The sequence below is a fragment of the Callospermophilus lateralis genome, chromosome 17 (assembly GCF_048772815.1).
Source record: "Callospermophilus lateralis isolate mCalLat2 chromosome 17, mCalLat2.hap1, whole genome shotgun sequence".
In the NCBI taxonomy this organism is placed as follows: domain Eukaryota; kingdom Metazoa; phylum Chordata; class Mammalia; order Rodentia; family Sciuridae; genus Callospermophilus; species Callospermophilus lateralis.
In genome coordinates this window covers 78,083,919-78,103,083 of record NC_135321.1, presented here as the reverse complement: position 1 = coordinate 78,103,083, position 19,165 = coordinate 78,083,919, and the positions used below count along the sequence as shown (strand labels likewise).

The following is a 19,165-nucleotide window of genomic DNA, read 5'->3' as shown; positions in this document are numbered from 1 at the left end:
GATATCACAATTACTTTAATATTTTTTTAAATTTTCTGTTCTTTCTCTGTTTGAGCTTTAAACTCATTAGCAATGTCCTCATATCCCTTCCCCCAAAAAAGTGACTCACAGGAAAAATTCAAATTATTGAGACTCATAAATTTTGGATCCTTAATTTTAACTGATGAAGTCTATAGATTTTTCATTTTATTTTCACCTTTAAATGAAGCCCACTTTTTATAGCTTTCTCATTGTGTAACTGACCTGTAATATTCTGCATATTTTACCCCAATTCTGATCACTTTGGACTATTGATGTCTTGATGTAGGGGATCTCAAAGTGGTCATGCACAAAGCAGGAAATGGATATAGTAAGATGTAAGACTGGTGATTGCTGAGTATGTAGATTTTGCTATACAAAATCAATATTGGTGGACTATATGGGGGTAGGGAGAAAAAGAGCAATGAAAAAAAGAGAAAATTGAGCAGTAGACGGGTTCATATGCTACAAGTCTACAAAGATAGCGTGAATATAGAGGGTAATGTTTGTGGAAGCAGCAATAAAATTGGGGGGGAAAGAAAAATTTAATTGTTTTTTACTTCCCAAGTGAGAGAGCCAGGTGAATGGGTTCTGTGTTCAACTCTTCCCACCTAGGAGTGGAATGTATAGTTCATAGGGTATGTCACAGTAAGTAGTAAAACACCATTTCCATGTACCTTTACACTTTGTCATGGCTACAAGCTGACTTTGACAATTCCAGTCACATTACATCTTTGCACTTGTTAGTTATTCATTAATTAATCCATTCATTCCATTATTTATTTGCTTCTTTATTAATTTACTTTTTCTTTAGTTGTCATTGTTTTTACCTTACTGGTTATTATATAATTAAATGCATATTCTGAATGTTAACTTTTTCTTAAATCCGTTTTATGTGTTTATTCATACATTTACTTTTCATTTAAATGTTATCCTTTGCCTAGCCTGATTTATATTAGACCTTAATCTTTGTTTATGAAAACTATATAAAATCACATTATTCCAAATAACTCAAGGATCTATCATCTTGGCAGAACCCTAATCACCCACTAAAGTTAAAAGCTGTGTCAAAACTCCTCTTTTTTCTTATACACACCTTAATAAAGAATTCCTCTCTCACTTTTATATGTTGGAGAGCAGACTAACTTCCCAAAGCAGCAGTTAATAATGTAGATGAGTTTTCCAACTAGCTCACTATTGCTTTTAAATTATTTACATCCTTGTCACTAAGAGTGTCACTGATTACTTTTTTATATTTTTGCAATCTCTCTCTCTCTCTCTCTCTCTCTCTCTCTCTCTCTCTCATATTACAAATTGAAACCAGATATGCTTTTTGCTTAGAAACACTCTCAGCCTTTAATAAAATATTCTATAAAGAAAAAGGGTTTTGCTGATTTTCTTAGAGCCTCACTAAGTTTCTGAGGCTGGCTGACTTTAATATAATGTTATCAAAGTTAGCATATAGTGTGTGTGTGTGTGTGTGTGTGTGTGTGTGTGTATACATATACACATCATGGTATACTCACCAGGTGTATACACAATAACAGTAAAGCAAAAGTGAATGAAAAAATGGAATGAATGAATAAATAAATAAAATAAAACAAGTGAAAAAATACAAAGATTTTTATGTGACTGGAATTGTCAAATGTTGATTGTGGCCACACAAATTTGTAAAGCTACTTGGAAATGGTTTTATACTACCTACTTAAACATACTCTGTGAATTATCAATTCCACTCCAAGGTGGGAAGAAATAAACACATAATCCATTCATCTGACTCTTTGTTTTGGGGACTGTAACAGAGTTATCTTTTTCTTTTGCTTCTACCTTATTTCTGCCTCCAAAAAAACTACCCCTTATCCTCATACTACTATTGATCCACCACTAGACTTTTTAAATCTGAACCCTTGAGCTTGTCATTCTTTCCCTCTTTCCCTCACAGCACTTTTTTTCTCTACCGCTTTCTACTCCACCAATAGTTTTTCATGAATACTCACTACTACATACTCAGCATCCACCAATTTCACATCCTGACCCATCCCGATCATGCCTTTTCCATGGATCACTTTGAGATCCCCTCCACTCAGATATCAATAGTCCAGAGTAAGGTCAGATTAGGGTGTTATACATATAGGTTTTTAGAAGTCATTAACATAACAATAAACATATAAAAATTGAAATGTATTTTAGCTGAGGTTAAAAAGGAAATCTACAGACTGCACTGTTAAACTGAAGTGTCTAAAATTCACTAATCTCAATAATTTGGAAAAAGAAATTCTATAAAAAGGAGAGTAAAGAAAAGAACATAATACATAAAGTGACAAATTTGAAGACACACCAAGTATATATATCCAAAGAGTGTCATATATTGGTGCTTTCAGAAGACAAATTAATTTAAAATAAATGTGGTTAATGTGAGATGTAGTAATCATTTATTAATTATATATAATGGTAGTATTTATGTATATGTATAAAATGCATCTCATATAATTATGAGTATATGTTGCAAGAAATGAACTCTACAATATATTTTTTTTAATTTTGCTGAAACACTATAAATACCTAAATCTGGGTTTATTTATTACCAAATATTCAGGATACATTTTATACTTTATAAAGTTTATCACTGACCAACAGACCTTTTTTTTCAATTTTTAAAAAGAGTAGTATTTATTTCAAATTAGAACATAATACCATCATTTATTTTTCATTTTAATTACTTTTTAATTATATATGACATCAGAATTCATTACAATTCTTATTAAACATATAGCGCACAATTTTTCATTTCTCTGGTTTTATACTAAGTATATTTATACGAATTCACTTCTTTATACATGTACTTTATATAATAATATACATCATATTCAACCATCATTTATTTTTTAATAAAGTTTTTTTAGAGAGAGAGAGAGAATCTTTTTTTGTAGATGGACACAACACAATGCCTGTATTTTTATGTGGTGCTGAGAATTGAACCCAAGTCCCACCTGTGCTAAGTGTGCACTCTACCACTAAGCCACGATCCCAGCCCTCCACCATCATTTCTAACCCCATGAATCCTTCCCTTCCCTCCCAACCCCCAACAGGTCATTGTGATACACACTGAAGAATGCTATGAAGTTATAGAAAAGAATATACACCTTATAATAATGTGAACAGATAAACTTTTGTAACTAACACATAGCTTAATAATAATAATAACAATAATAATAAACCTTCCATTTAGAAAACAATAAAGTATACTGACATATTTACCAAAAAAAAGGACATCTTTTCCAAAAAAATAAAGGGGTTATTTGTGGGAAAAAATGATATTCTATGGTTTCTTAATATCAAGAATAAATTATTTTCAGACGTAATATATATTTCAATATAAACATAAAATAGAACAAGGTTCCATAGCACACACCTCTATTCCCATTGGATTGGGAGGATAAGGCAAGATAGAGTTCAAAACCAGCCTCAGAAACTTAGCAAACCCTAAGCAACTATGTGTGACCCAGTCTCTGTGTGCTCCTGATTTAATTGTTCCAATAAGTAACAACAACAACCAAAAGAATACAGAGTATTGATGAGGACACAAAATAAATTCTCATGAAGTAAAGATGGAGTACAAATTGCTATTATTTCTTCATGAAAACTGTTTATGTATATACGAAGTACTCCTCACCAAGCAGCATAGACCTGTAGAAATTATAGTATGTGTTTACCATGACAGTGTACAGTTACATGATAGCATAAGGCTAGAGCTATACTTGTGAACTCAGTGGAAATCTGAGGCCTAGGAGGAAAGAAGTACATTCAAAAAAAATAAAATAAAATAAAAATAATGAAGTTTGAGAAAAATTGGTTTCTAGAGCTCAAAAAGATTTTGGATTTAACTAGAATACAAAATACCACATAAAAGTATTACACTGAAGTTACATCTGTTAAATACATTACATGTATAATGGCTATCAAGGAAAATATGTAGAACTTATCACAAACTAAATAAAAATTCCATGTGTGTAAATAAAACTAATCATTAGAAAGACAATTATTTTAACTCAATATATAATATTTTCCCATCAAAATTTTAGCATTTTTTTTAAATGCAAGAAGAGAGCTGGATGTGGTGGTGCACAATTGTAATCCCAGCACCTTGGGAGAGTGAGACAGGTGTATTGTGAGCTCAAAGCCAGCATCAGCAAAAGTGAGGCCCTAAGCAACTCAGTGAGACACCATCTCTAAATGTCATACAAAATAGGTCCAGAGTTTAATTCCTAGCACCAAACCACACCAAACCAAACAAATATCTGAAGATAGTAGGGACTCCAGAGTATCTGAGTATATTTATAGATAAAATTTTTTGTTAAAATATAAAGTTAATAAAGATACTTTTAAAAAAACTATCATGGTTCTTAAAAGCTCAAAATACAAATGGCATATAATCCACTAATAGTAATATTTTGAAGTAGAGTATTATTGTGAATGTCTGTACTCCCAGTGGCTTTGGAAGATAAAACAGGAGGAACTTAAGTGGAAGACCAGCCTCAGAAACTTGGCAATGGCTTAAGTGTCTCAATGATACACTGTCTTATTAAAAAAAAAAAAAAAATAGGGATGTAACACAGTGGTAAATTGCCTGAATAAATAAAAATAAATAACAATTCTTGGTTAAAAATGCCCTATAACTAAGTAATTTTAATTCTGGATATATATCTAAAGAAATTGGAATACTTTTGTTAAAGAAATTACTTTATTTCCATTTTCATTGTAGGTTTATTCACAGTATCTAATAAAAGTAATCAGATGAAGTGCATTTTAGATACAAGGTATTGATGAAAAGGTTCCTTCCATCTACTTGCCTTAAAGGCTGCATACTTAAATTCAAACTGCTCCCTAAAAGTCAAGACTGAGATACTGATTTTCTAAATACTACAAGAAATTTTGATACCTCTGGGCAAATTGTGTAAAACTTTTCTAAAACTAAGGAATAGGTAAATATTGGGTTTGGAATGTGGACAACACACAGTAAATTTCTCAAGGAGGAATCTTAACTCAGACACTGTGATAAGGTGTCTAAGTCTGGGGAAGAAAGAGGAAGTAAAATCAGAGTTTGAGAAAAAACTAGGCTCTCAGTTTCACTGATTTTTAGGTTATTGATTTAATCCAAATAGATATTGGAAAAGGATTAAGGCTACTAATTAAATATTTATCTAAAACAGGTATTTAAAAAGTATCAGGAAAGAGCTGAAGGTGTGGCTCAGTGGGACAGTGCTCCCCCAGCATATATGAGGCCTTTAGTTTAATTCTCAGCACCGCATATAAATAAATAAAATATAAGTAAATATAAAAAAAATACCAGATAAGGGTTCAGGGTTGTGGCTCAGTGGTAGAGTGCTTGGTTAGTATGCATGAGGAAGTGTGTTTGATACTGGATCCACCTTAAAATAATAATAATAATAATAAAGATATTGTGTTCATCTACAACTAAGAAAAAAATATTTTTAAAAAGTACAATAGTGCCATGGCCTGTGACATTCTAATTAACTGTGTTCTAATTAAGCCTTTGCAATTGAACTCGCTTGTAATTTAAATTAAAGTCCAGTTCCACTTTTATTTCCTGCCACATCAGGACAAAGGAGTTTGCTTGAATATTAGGAATGCTTCTAAATGTCATTTTAATAAACTTGTCTTATACATTTAAAACTCACTTGAAAGCAAACTTGGTGGCATAGGCCATAACTCCTGTGGCTCAGAAAAATTATACATGGGTATCATGAGTTCAAAGCCACCCTCAGGAAAAATAAGTCACTAAGCAACTAATTGAAACCATCTCTCTAAATAAATATAAAAAATAAATGTGCTGGGGTTCTGTCTCTGTGCCCCTGAGTTAAATACCTGGTATTAAAAAAAGAAAAAGAAAAAGAAAAAAGAAAAAAAAAAAACTCATCTTAGGACAAATATATTAAAGAAACAAACAAAATAAAACAAAAAACTTAATTTTGAACAAATTTACTACACTATTGTGAGGATGGCCTTAAGCCTGGCCTAAACGACTCCATTTTAAAAACTTCAGTTTGAAACCTGCAATCTCACCAGGCATGTCTAAAGGAGCCCTGCAGTATTGCCTTCAGACATAAACAAATCACTTCCCCTCACCCTGAGAAACAGAGTGAGGCCTTTGGCAAGTTGTCCTCACCTAGTAAGAGGGAAGGGTGAGAAGGCCAGGGTGCAGACCACCAGACCTGATGTTTCTGGTCCTAGAGTAAATGATATCATGGAAAAATCTGGTGGTAACTAATAAGGATTGAAAAGGGGATAAAAAAAGCCCCAAAATTTAATATAAACAATAGAGCAAATGAACAGATGTTCAGCCAGCTCAATCAAAAATGCACTTGAGCTCCAGAGGCTAATGAGGACTTGCAATGACATCTCATTACTTCTCATCATTTGCATTATCCTCACCACTCTTAAACTCTACAGCCACATAATGACCTTAGTGAGAGGGGGAAGGGTAAAAGATTACGTGATGTTCTTCTCATGTGAGGAAAACTTTACTTTAATGGGGAGAAACACAATGGTGGAAAAAAAAAAAAAAAAAAGAGGCAAGGTCTCCCAAACACCCAACATATATATATTTTTAGTGAATAAAAATTTCATCACAATTACTTTAAAATTTCATTTAACTTTTCTGCTATCTGGTCTTATGAGTAAGCATATTGTATTTTAAACTTCTAAGCAATGTCCTAAGACAGTAATATTTTCCCAGAGGGAAAAATAATATAATGCATGAGTATAATTTAAAAATTTCTAGTATTCATATTAAAAATCACAAAGGACAGCTTAAATCATTTGTAATAACTTAAACCAGTATATCCAAAACATTATTATTTTTGACAATATAAATTGACTAAAAAATAAATGTATTTTTCAAGCTTCATTCAAAATTCACTCTTGACCTCTCTGGGATATCTATGTCACCAGAGCTATATTCCATGTTTGAGATCTATGAATACCCTGACCTCAGCAAGGTGAAAAAACTGGACAACTAAGTTCTGTGTCATAGGTTATGGAACAAACTTACCAAACAACATTCTTTCAGGGCCAAAGAACAGGAGAGACTGTGCACTTTGAGAGAGCTGCCATCTACAACTCAGAAGTGTACAAAAGTGCACACTGTTTCTCACAGGATTCTGGGCACAGATCCATTTCCATTTTAGATATCATAGTGTAACCAAAAGAGATGGGTATCACAGGAGAGAAGACTCTAGGTTATCAGATCATCAGTAACCCAGAAACCAGAATCCAAACATTTTAAAGAAAAACTTATTTTGCAGTTTTGTCTTTAGCCTAATGCAGGGTTGTGATTTCAATTTTCTTCTTTGGTATGGGGTTCTGTGAGGATAGAAGTGTACATACATTTCTGTATAATTCAATAAAGCCTGTCAAGAGATTAAAGTTTAAATTTAAATTAATAAAAATGTAACCACTACCTATAAGGCACAATGTGTTTTTCACATAACTTCAGTTCCACGTGTGATTGAATCCTGGCATTCAGCCTATGGTTAGTGGATTAGTTATCTATCACTGAATAAGAAGAAACTATATAAAAATTATTGGCTCATGTGTGGGATTATCATCAATTAAGGCTGGGTTCATATGGGATCTTTTTACTGCATGTAATTAGGTGATAGTTGATAAGGTTACTGAACTTTAGAGGGAGATATGGTTGCCAAAAAAAAAAGCATCCTTCATCTCAGAATCAAATAAAATAAGGTGGACTCATTCTCATGGAGGTGATGGTGTTGTGAAAGCAAAAACAAAGTATTCAAAATGTTTCCTGACTAATACACTTTCATAGTCACAGATTACATAAGTCACACACATAAAATAAGAGCTCAGATTCAAAGTTAGGGAAATATACTGTGCACTTTGGCTACAAGAGGAGTAAAAACACATTGTCAAATTTATGTGTACAGATAAGGCTAAAGAATTGCTAATATGTTGACACTCAGTATCATTTTGCCTTTTGTAATAGATGAGGTTTACATAGCTGTTCAGTGTGAAAGAATATTTGAAAGGTCTCACAAATATTAAGCATATTGTATTTTAAACTTTACTGGAATTCAGGATCAACTCTATGTGACCCCAAAGCCACAACTCACATCCTCTAGACTGCATGAATTTTCAATCTTTCATTATTGTCTTAGAGGTTAGATGGTGGCACAAAAAAGCAGGATTTTTTTTGTACCAAGGACTAGACACAGGGCACTTTATCACAAATCACATCTCCAGCCCATTTTTTTTAAGACAAGCCAAGTTCTCACTAAGATGCTTAAGGCCCCACTGAGTTGTTGAGTCTAGTCTTGAACTTAAAATCTTTCTTCCTCAGCTTCTTGAGTCACAAACATGCATTACAATATTGGCTCTTGTTTTCAGGTTTGTGAACAGGCAAAATTGAAATGCTAAGCAGAGAAACAGCTGTTATAATCACCCCTTTATTAATTCTTGCTTATTTCCTAAGGTTTAAATATTGAAACCAATATTCAAGTATATTGAAGGTAACATTATCTATTATAGTCAACAGTCTGTTGATCTCCATTCTATCCAGACAATTTTTTACTGCCTAAACTTTTATTTAATTTGAAAAGGTTACTCAATATATTTGATGTAAATATAGAAAGCTGGCATTATTAGAATACTAGGTTTAAACCTTACAGCCTATGGAAAATTAAGGTATGGTTATAGCTAAAGAGAAGACTATATGATAAATAAAATTTTAATCTCACGAGGATGAGGTATTTTCTTTGTTATTTTTTTACATATCCTTGGTGAATAAGATACTGAGTACACAGTCAAATCTTAAATCATACAAAGCAGGCTCTATCTCTAGTTAATAAAGAAAAATATCAAATACAAAAAGTTGTGTTGCAAAATCACATGGCACTTGGTTTGTTAACAGCAGCACAGGAATGGATTTCTGCCATATTCAGTTGTATGTATATTCTGGATCATCAAAATAATATCAGTATTACTCCAAAACATATTACATCTTTAGTTTCAGCCACACAGCAGTTGATCAATGATAAGTTGAAAAAGTGATGAGCTTGTCAAGATACCATCTGGAGATTGCTTTTAGTAATCCTAGGCAGGGGGATTGTGTTCTAGTCATATCACAATGCAGTGTACTTTTTGAGGCCTGTGGATGCAGAGCTCTTACTTCCTTGCTAATAGATCATTGCAGAAGACTTCAGGTGTGTAGATTTTTTTGATGATGAATCCTAAAAGGGTGGATCACTGGGAAGGCCAAACATGGCTATAGCTACTCTGTTGTTGATGCTTCCAACAGGTTGTTGTTATTATTATTATCATCATCATCATCATCATTATTATCATTATTATTATTAGAGTAATAGTAGTAGTAGTAGTAGTATTCATTGAAGTAATAAATACCCTGATTTAGTGTATTCATTCATTGTCATAAACATTTTCTTTTGAGCATGTGTTCACTATGTAAAATATTGACCATTCACCTTTGTTTTCTGGCCTATATATGAAAAGGCGTATGGAATGATGCAGGAATCTAAGGGCTGAAGGCTCTGGGCTGTCTGGAGGCTATTGTGTTTTTTTTTGCATAAGCATGACTACACTGCCAACTCTGCCTCACATCTCTCAATTGCTAGAGACCCAAATTTTACATCCTGGGTCTCAACATCCACACAGCAACTGGCATAGTCTTTAGGATATTTGCAGGTGAGAGATATCTCAGTCCTGATAGATTAATAGAGATTGTTAGGGGAGTGGTGGCACCTATGGACACCAAGAAGCATACAACACTTAACTGCCTCAGTCCTATTACAGTGAACTCCTATGAAGAGTTGTGATATAATGGGATTAGTTCATTGTAAGCAGAAATAAGGATTCTGACTGCACTGTGGGCAAACATGAACCCTGCAAGTTGAAGTGTAAATGAAGTGTTGAAGCCTAGGCCCCAGCCACTGGCCAAAGAAAAAAGCGGCAGCAGTGGCATAGATGATTTGGTGAAGTAGTCAAATGAGTCATGTACAGCTTCTCTGGCCATGGGATGAATGGTTTCCATAGATCTGACAGCAAAAACTGATGCAAGTATATGAGAGACTAGCAGAATGAGGAATTGCAAGATAATCAAGAGGTCTAGGAATCCAAAATACATCCAGTAGAGTATGATCTCTCTATTTTGAAAATACCTATCCACCTTCCCCATTGTGATGTTGAGTCTGTAAAGAAGAAGAAGGATAAAGGCCTTCAAGTCCAGTCATTGGATGATGCATAAAATGAAACAACAGCAGCCAATGGCTCCAGTGAACAACTGGCATGGCCAGCCCAGGTATCCAAGTTTAACCTATTTTACCTGTTAAGCAGAACTGATGGACTTAAAAAAATAATTTACCCAGGTGTCAAGAGAGCAAGATTATTATTTTTTGTCTGTAAGAATTAGAGATAAACAGCATTCTGTGTTTATCTAAAAATGTAGAGGTTAGCATTGCTCCTTACAGTAGAAGTTGTAAAATGCTCAATTCCATGAGGCATTTAGGGCCAAAAAAAGACCAAAAAGACCAAGTGTATTAGTACAGCTTCCAGAGGGCTATGTTTTTAGCAAGTAGCCAAGGTCATAAACACTCATATTCAATCTATATACTCAAGGAAAAAAAAAAATTTGTTTGTGAGCATGCTCTTACATCAGTCAAATGTTGTTGATGTGCCTTCTTTGTCTGACCTGCATAAAAAAAAATTTCTATTTAATAACTTTGGGGGCTGAGGGATAGAAGCTAGAGGCTGGTTATGGGCTATTGCTGCCTTCAGAAGTAGCAAGCCTCAAAAGTTCCTCACATCTGGTGAATAGGGAGCCTACACCCTTGGAACAAACATCAGATAAAGCTCTAATCTCTAGCGTATACAAAGAACTCAAAAAGTTAAACAACAAAAAAGCAAATAACCCAACCAACAAATGTGCCAAGGACTTGAACAGAAACTTCTCAGAAGAAGATATACAATCAATCAACAAATACATGAAAAAATGCTCACCATCTCTAGTAATCAGAGAAATATAAATTAAAACTACTCTAAGATACCATCTTACTCCAATAAGAATGGCAGCAATTATGAAGTCAAACAACAATAATTGCTGGTTAGAATCCGGGGGAAAAGGTACACTCACACATTGCTGATGGGACTGCAAATTGGTGCAGCCAATTTGGAAAGCAGTATGGAGATTCCTTGGAAGGCTAGAAATGGAACCACCATTTGACCTAGCTATTCCCCTTCACGGACTATACCCAAAAGACCTAAAAAGAGCATACTGCAGGGACACAGCTACATCAATGTTTATAGCAGCACAATTCACAACAGCTAGAATGTGTAACCAACCTAGATGCCCTTCAATAGATGAATGGATTAAACAAATGTGGCATTTATACACAATGGAATATTACTCAGCACTAAAAAATAACAAGATCATGGAATTTGCAGGCAAATGGATGGGATTAGAGCAGATTATGCTAAGTGAAGTTAGCCAATCCTAAAAAACAAATGCAGAATGACTTCTCTGATATAAGGAGGGTGACTCAAAATGAGATAGGGAGGAAGAGCATGAGAAGAAGACTACCACTAAATAGGGAAGAGAGGTGGGAGGGAAAAAGAGGGAGAAGGGGAGTTGCACGGAAGATGGAAGGAGGACCTCATTGTTATAGACAATACATATATGATGTTGTGACGAAAAAAAGAAAAAAAAATGTGTTGTTGAGAGCCACAGTTTAGTAGGCATTTTGCTAGAGGGAATGTTTGAAAGGTGACCCTGCTACAGGACTATGGCGACTCTGGGATTCAGGCGGATCCTGCTGCCTCAGGCGCCAGCTACTTTGGAGTTCCCCTTCACTTCTCACAGGGGGGTTCGGGGAAAATTGGCTCCAGATGGAGGGAGTGTGTTCCCAAGAAGTGTGTGTAGAGTGCCGGTGAGAGTTCTGGAATAAAGACTTGCTGTTTGAAACTACAAGGCTTTTGTGGCAGCTCAGTTATTTGTGCCCAGACTGACTGCTGCAGTGTGTCACATTAGATTGAATAAAGAGAAAGGATGGGAGAGGAGGGGAGGAGTAGGGAGGATAGGAAGGACAACAGAATAGAATTGATAATATGATTGATGTATGTACATTCCATGTATGTATTATATGTCAAAATACATTCTGCTGTCATGTATGACTAAAAAATAATAATAAAAATAAATCACATGGTAAAAAAAGTTCCTCACATCTTCTCTCAACTGCTTGAGCCCCAAACATTGCTTTTTTGATATTAGCCCCTACACAGCAGCCACAGATGTGAACCTATTTTTAATTTGAGACTATCACAAATCCTCTGCTTTATGCAAGGAGTATTGTGTTGTTTTGTAGACATGTTCCTAGATAATATTTATATAGTGGATATTTAGTGTACTATTTATTTTAGATTACATATATTTCCTTAATGTTGTCTCTCCCTCATTTTTTAAGTAGTGTTTTATGTTTCATATTCTCCATTTATAAAACTTTTGTGATACAAATACAGTGGTTTTGTTGCAGTTTCCATACCATGCTTCATTTTTATCATGACTGTAATGAAATATATCTGTTTTTAAGTACCTCCTGATAAGAAATTTTTAAAATATTGCTTGTCCTTGATTTTTCAATTCGGTTCTCAGCCATTTCCCAAGTATATTTTAAATCCTTGCTATAAGCTTCAGAAGTTTTTCTCAAGCATATTATCCCCATTTAATAAAAAGTTCACCAGATGTAAAAAAATTAGTTTTTTTTTTTTCTTATTCTTTTCTTTTCTTTTCTTTTTAAGGGGAGAGGAATGAGAACTTAACCCAGGATAGTTCTCCTAAACCCCTGTATCACCAGCCCTTTTTAATTGTATTTTATTTTATTTTCAGTTTTCAGACAAAGTGTTGCTTAGTTGCTTAGGGCCCTCTCATATTATTTAGGCTGAATTAGAAATTTTGATTCTCCTGATTAAGTCTTCCAAATTATTAAGATTGCTGACATGAACCACCATATGTGTGTAAACCCCCTTTTTGAAAAAAAAGTCACTACTTAACTTTTAAGAGAATTTTAAAATAATGATGAATCATGGCTCCTAAAGGAGATAAGATTTGCCTTCGGGTCAGGCCTACTTGATCTTGATATGTACTTAAAAATTGTGGGCACACAAGAAATCATATTTGTAAGATCCTGTCTCAAAATTAAAAAAAAAAAAAAGAAAAAAAATGAAGATATACCTCAGGAATAATATTCCCTCAGTTTAACAACCAGTACTACACTCATATAAACACATACATACACACATACAAACACACACACACACACAATACTTGTGGAATTTTGAAAATATTTTTTGATACTGAACAGCTGTATAAACCTCATCTATTACAAAAGGCAGAATTATTGCCAGAATATCAGTAGTCCTTTAGCCTTATCTGTGTACAGAAATTTGGTAATGTGATTTTACTCCTATTGTAGCCAAACGCAGAATGTATTCTCCAAACTTTGGGTCAGGGCTCTTCTTATTTTTTATGGCTTATATAAATGTGTGGCTAAGAAATAGTACTTTTCAGGTACCTAGTCAGGAAATACTTTTTAATGATTTTGCTTTTGCTTTTAGAATACTGTCTCCTTGATGAGAACAAGTCCATCTTAATTTATTTGATTCTGAGATATCACGTGAAGAAGATTCACAGTAATCAGGTCCAGAACCAAGGCAGGTTTTTCCTGGCATAGAGTGGATGACCTATGGAGAGGGTCATAGAAAAAAGTTGAGGCTCTCACCATCCAGATGAGGTTATAGAGTTTGAAAGTGATGAGGATCTCATCAGGAGAATGATGACAAGTAATGAGATGTCAGTCCAGTTCCTCACCAGGCTTTCCAGCCTGAGTGCATCCTTGTTTCAGTTGGCTGAATCCTTGTTCATTAGCTCTATTTTTACACTAAATTTTGGGGCTTTATGACTCCCCTTGCAATCCTTATCAGCTACCACCAGATTTCTCCTGGACATCCTTTACCCTGGGGTCAGAAACATCTGGTCTGGTGGTCTCCACCCTTATCTTCTCACTTTATCTTCTTATCAGGAGAGGACAGCCTGCCAGAGGCTTCACTCTGTTTATCAGAGTAAAGGGAAGTAATTGTCTGAGGTCATACTTGAGGGATCTGTGGGTGTGCCTGGTGAGACTGCAGGTTTCAAACTGGAGTTTTTAAAATGAAGTTGCTTAGGCTCAGGCCTAAGGCCATTCTCACCATTCACCCACTTGATTCACATTGTACATCCTGGGGAAGGGGTGCCTAAGCTTGGCACTGTGAATCATCCATTCCATTGGCCAAAGGCCAGACTTCACATATGTCCAAAAGTCACTTCTCATTGTGGTTTGTTGCATTGTTCCATAACCACCAACAGTGACCATAGTTGAATTACACCTGGTTAATACCAAATTGTTTGCAAGGTACCCAAGGATTGAAATGATAATATAATCAAAATCAAGTGGTTTGATAGGGTTGAGACATTTATAAATTTGTCTTGCATGTAAGTTCCAATGAACTAATTCTGTTACATTGCCCCAGTTGATTCTAATAGTTGCTGTAAGGTTCTCAAATGCTCTGAGATATATTGAATCTAAATATTGACTAAAATGCAAGAATGAGGGTGGTTCCTTTAATTATATATACATAGGCATTGCAATTCCAACTTCCATCATTCTGTGTTTATTAAAAGCGGGACTCTGTCCTCAAATCACCTCCTGGGAAAGATATGGTTCTGTGAGTCCCTGCTCCAGGTGACTGCCTCTTCTGTGACCATGTTAGGGAACTCAGGATTTTCAGATTTTCTGGAGAAGGGAGGGATGGTGAAGATGGCAGGTGAATAAAAACACCCTCTGGAACCATTTTCGGCTTTAGACATGTTGAGGCTTCCTTCAATTCAGTAGCAAGATTTCACACAGGGATGTAAATCCTTCCCAAGCCCAAGTGTGCCCAAAAAGGCAGACTGGAATCCCCTCAGAACAACACCTTATAATCCAATTTGTCATCTGCAGTGGGAGAATGGACTGCATGCTTCTCCTATGAGACCCCTTCCACCTGTGACAAAAGGCCATCCAGGATCCTAAATCCCAAACTCAACAGCTCTAGCTGAACGCTACATCTGCTATTAAAAAAAAAAAAAAAAAAAAAAAAAAAAAAAAAAACACACCTGTTTGCCAGGGTCCCATCAACCAGGGAACCTGGTTCAGCTTAAAAAGCAAGCTCTGAATTTGCCAACCTTAGTGACCCCCAATCTAGAGAACAACCCACTTGATAAGAGATTATCAACACTATAATCTCATTGGATGGGTGTGGTCACTAAATCAATAGGAAGCCACTGAGATGTGAATGAGCAGAATAATTCATAGATAAGGATGTAGCAGTCTTTGAATTTGGATGGTCACAATTAAAACCAGAGTGTTTGCCTTCCTCACATGTTCAGACTCTGGGGGGTGTTGTTAGCACATGAAGGGGAGGTAACCAGGGAGGGAGGCAGGTTCAAAAGGAACAGGAGCAAACAAAACAACAATAAAAATACGAAATTATATCTTTAAGAAGACAATGAAAGACTCTGCTACTTCCAAAGTCAACTGGGTAACTGAGCTCCGACATTGTGTAATTGACTTTGTAAGTAGAACAACAGCAACGTAACAAAGAAAATGTCAGTGTTTTCACAGCACTAATCTATAACACTGGGAGGCCCTCCCGCTGTCAGTCAGGGATGACAATACAATAGCTTTCAAAGGGATATTACCATCATGCTTTTATTCCTGACATCAATCAAGACAAAGAGAATCCTTTTCACAAGACATTAAAAATCAAACCTTTGTACAAGAAGATAGGTAAAACAGCGCTCTCCTTAAAGACAGCCATGCGGAGCAATCAGCTAATTGGTGATCCTTAAAAGCAGTAAAGTATTTTTATTTACTGAGTGTACAACCCCAGTCGCTGGCTGTCACCCCATCCTGGCAGGTACGCTATGAATCAAAAGTTTCCATCTTCATCTCCCCCACTCACTTCACCCTGCCTGGAGCCCACAGCAGGTTAAGGGAATTGACAGCCAGCACTGAAAACTTCAAGTGGGATATATAACCAATCCAGGTTTCACTAGTCCATTTTGGGTGCAAAACTACTCTGATTACAGACTAATATATCTATACACAAAACGCCCTTGCAAGCCAATGGGAATTTGCAGAAATTGACAAATTGGCCCAACCATACCTATTGAGGTTACCTAATATAACCAGGCACTAAGAGTTTCTAAGGTACTCTTCTGTTTTAATTACCCTAGACACTCACTCAGATAGGAAGAAACCCTGATATCTATACAAATATTTTCAAGAAATAAAGATAATACTCTTTGCAAACATCAGTGTACCATGCATAGACAAGTCTGGACTTTACTTCAGCCAGGGTTCAGGAAAAGCAAGCACCTAAAGCCACCCACCCACCTTGCAAAATGGATGAGGCCATCAGGAAACCTAGCCATCCACCACTAGATTACCTCAAAACAGTTAAGATGCCTGCATGCCATAATTTAGTGACACTTAAGGAAAACTGCAGGTCCCGGAGCAGGAAATAAGGGGGAACTAATGTTCAAGAGAGTTTATAATCTACACACTTTCTGAACCATTGGTATATCCAGCCACCAGCCTTCCAAAAGGTCCAAGATGATGGCCTTAACACCCAAAGGAGGTCACCCCGACTCAGGGCTTGACAGAGCTCCTGGTACAGGTAGCTCCAAGTCCTAGAATGTTGTGAAGGAGGAGAGGAAGAGAGAAGGACACTCTGCTGAAGACAAAGTGTTTTGTCCCTCTGATATCCAACAGACCACATGCCAAAAGTATGTAACCAAGTCGAGTCACCCTGAGACAAAGATGTTACTCTCAAAGCACCAGAGACAGCAATGGTTGCTTTTACTTTTTCAGACAGAAGTAGACACTGTTGTGTCTTTTTAAACAGTTTTTGAACAACAGGCTCCCTTCATTTCATTGCTAAAATGGGGAGAAATGTTAAAAGAAGAGGGAGCTGCTCCTAACACTGCCTTGAAAACACACTCTCCCACCACTGCCACCTAAATGAGTCTTTTCCAGAGCCTGGCAGCAAGTATGCACACTGGCCTCAGTTAAGAGAAATTGTGAGAGGCCAACCTTACGGGTGACTGAGTTACACTCCCCAGCTGAGTGCTGAGGCGCTCAGTCACAGAAATGGGTGTGTCTTGCTACAGCCCCATGGGTGAAGCTATGCTCACCTGTTCCTTTGTAATATAACCCCTTGCCCTGTTTAGGATAGAATCTTCCATGGAAGTGACTTATGTGTGTCCCCTCCTCTTATTGTACCCTTGGGTGTGGCCTACCCAGGTGTCAGTCAACCTGCTGACAGTGGACATCATGAAGATAGACTCAGCCCCCTGAAACCTGACCCCTTGCCTCATTTGAATAGCTTCTCCTCAATAAAAGGGGTCAGTGCATGCTCTCTCTCTCTCTCTTTCTGCGGATCCTTAAGGTCAAAGGAGCCGTCACAGCAACCCCAAAGAAAAAGATATTTGTGTCTCTTTTGTGGTTATTTCGTGCAGCCCAGTTAGCCCAGTTTAACTAGAGTGACCCCTGAGCCTTTTAGTCACGAGAACAGAAACCCGGCAAGAAATCAATGCATCTAATTGCCAGACTATTAAATCCTACATCAGGGGAGGAATTCCACAGCCACCAGCTTAAGAGTTGGCTACTGATATAGCAATTATTGCAACTTTGTATTAGATTGAACCAGATCCCCAGCCTTCCAACTCCAGCCAGGAGAACTGTACTCCAAAATGCCTAGCTCCAGTTTCCTCCTTGCATGGTTCCCCCTCCTCCTCCTCTGTGAACGCGCTGTAGCAGGCCACACGTTTGCCAGGGCTGGCGGGTTCTGTGGAATTACTTTATGACTGTTAAGTCACCAGCATTTTGCACCTTTCATTATTAATGCACACTCGGCACCTTATGGTTAAATGTTTAGCAGGATTCTCCTGCCAGAGGCACATAGTTATCTTATTTTATTGCTTATTAAGTTTTTGCAAGGAAACAGGTGTAAGAATCTAAACAGCAATTACTAGACATAAAGAATGTTTTCTAGAATGAAACAGGCCCTTCCAAAACTAAGAATAGGTAACTTAATTGGGGGGATTAAATATTAGGATTAAATATCAGTTACCCCAATCCACATAGAAAGCTATGGAACGTACAAAGGATTTGTTTTGCCCTTCCTGCAAGATCATGTACATTTAGCCAAACAAATGTCAACAATTTACACTTGTATGTGGTCTCAGATGAATCAAGAAACCTGTAACCTCAGAATGCCTCTATTTATTACACCGCAATTATTTCCAAGGAAACACTAGCAATGGCGAGCTACACTGTTCGCAGGTCCCTAGACTACCAAATTTATAAAATGGACTTTGGAGGAGCTCGGGGCTGGCAGAAGAAGACAAAGAAGGGGAGGGAAGAAGAGAAAAGTCACTGGGGGTAGTTTTGGATGTTGGGGTGGAGGTATGTGGACACAGCCTGAGTGCTAATTAATATTAAGAACTGTAATTAATAGGCAGTTGCTAGATGGAGAAAAACTGACAGCAGTACAAATTATTCAAAAGTTTTAAACTGAGGCTGGGAAAAAAGATGTATTCTTTTCCATAGAAATGAGAGAAGCTGTTGCGTGGATCTGAGGAAGCCGGCAGCAGCCAGCTGTATGGTAAAGGGAGACAGGGCTCCTTAACGTTGAGTGACAGAGGGAACTGCTAGGTAATCATTACCAAACCATCTGATATCATCAGCTGAAATAACATCAGTGAGTGAGATGGGAACAGCCTGGAGAATGAGGCCAAAATTATCAAAGGGAACAAATCATTGCAACTACCATGCCGTACCACCAGGACTCAAAAAAGGGGAAAGGGGTGTAGGAAAATCAGTCAGAAAATGCGACTTTTGTAACATTCATGGATTTGTTGGTTTTTTTTTTAACAAAATCACAAGGTTTTCGAAAACCAATGAGGCTGCTCATTCCCTGCCCTACCACCCCAGCCCCCTTCTCTATTTGTTGGGTATCC

At 36.5% G+C, this 19,165-nt stretch overlaps 1 protein-coding gene across 1 annotated transcript in view; it reads right to left on the bottom strand.

Annotated features, from left to right (window-relative positions):
* LOC143388114 (uncharacterized) overlaps window positions 1-19,165 on the bottom strand; it is a 48,336-nt gene that overhangs the window by 26,087 nt on the left and 3,084 nt on the right.